A 1,454-nucleotide genomic window follows, 5' to 3' on the forward strand; every position below is an offset into this window, starting at 1 on the left:
AAACGGTTATCCCGGCCGTTCGTTCGCCGGAACGACATGGCGGTACGGCCGGCCTCAACAACCCGCTGGATGGCGCTCACTGTCGACCGCCCTCGACGAAATCCGAACTGCCGGTCCGACAGTCGGGGTGAAGACGGCTCTTCGAGATGTTCATTGAGGCGATTCAGGATGAGGCGCTCAAGTACCTTCCCCAGTGCGTCGAGCATGCAGAGGGGTCGGTACGAGCTGCTCTCTCCCGGAGGCTTCCCCTGCTTCGGCAGCAACACCAGTCGTTGCCTCTTCCACTGCGCCGGAAACGAAGCGCGGTTGAGGCAATCCTGGTACAGGACCCGGAAGACCTCCGGGAACAACATGATGGCCGTCTTCACTGCCGCATTCGGGATGCCATCGAGCCCTGGTGCTTTGTGATTTGCCATCTGGCTCGCGATGAGCAGCAGCTCGTCGTCCGTTACCGGTGCAATTCCCGCCGTTGTTGTGCTCCCTCGACGCTTCCAACGTTGCTCAGCCGCGACCAGTCGCAGGGCGGATGCTCAGGGAAGAGGTCGGATACAATACGTTCGAGGACGACCCGGTCCGCTTCGGACGGCATCCGACTGCCCCGGAGCCGAGACATAACGACACGGTATCCTGCCCCGAACGCATTCTCTTCTGCAATTTCGATCAGCTCCTGGAACAAGTTCCGCTTGCTAGCTCGAATTGCTCGGCTGAGCCTCCGCCCTTGCTGTCCTGTGCTCTGCTGCTGCTATGCTGCGCTCCTCCAAATCAGCCGTCTGCAGCAATCGGTCACGGGCAACCTCGCAATTGTTCCTCAGTCGAGCCAGGAGGGGAGACCACCAAAAGATGTTCCGATGCGGGTCTTGGTGCACTCGGGTAACCCGTTGCATCGTCTCGTCGCAAGCCTTGAGCATGGCTGCGATCATACCCTCCTGGCTCGTTGCGCGTTGGACAAAGTCCGCAGCGAACAGCGCCTCGAGGAATGAGGAAGGAGAAAACTGCGAGGCTTTCCATCGGCGGCCAGCGTGGCGCACACGCCTCTGGCTTGAGGAATCACCCTGCTGCGACGATGGTTGCCGCTGTCGTTGCTGCTGCTGCTGTTGTGATAACTGCTGCTGTTGTAAGGACTGCTGTTGCTGCTGCTGCTGTTGCTGCTGAGACGACTGCTGCGCTGTCTGCTGATGGTTCTGTAGTTGTTCGGGGGATGGTGGTGTTCCTCCCACGGTGTAGAGAACATAGCGGTGGTCTGACGCGGTGTAGCTTGTGCTGACAACCCAGGTGTCAGGGCGAGCGATCGACGGGCTCGCGAATGCCACATCCACTATACTCGGGAGAGCCACCCCGTTGCCATCAAACGTGTATTCCCGACCTTGATTAATCACGATTAGGCCAAGCTGCTCCACCATTCCGTGCAGCTCTTCCCCGCGGTCGCAAGTCCTCGGGCTGCCCCACTCCTCATG

The sequence above is a fragment of the Anopheles arabiensis genome (genome assembly GCF_016920715.1).
Source record: "Anopheles arabiensis isolate DONGOLA chromosome X unlocalized genomic scaffold, AaraD3 X_pericentromeric_contig0013, whole genome shotgun sequence".
Taxonomy (NCBI): domain Eukaryota; kingdom Metazoa; phylum Arthropoda; class Insecta; order Diptera; family Culicidae; genus Anopheles; species Anopheles arabiensis.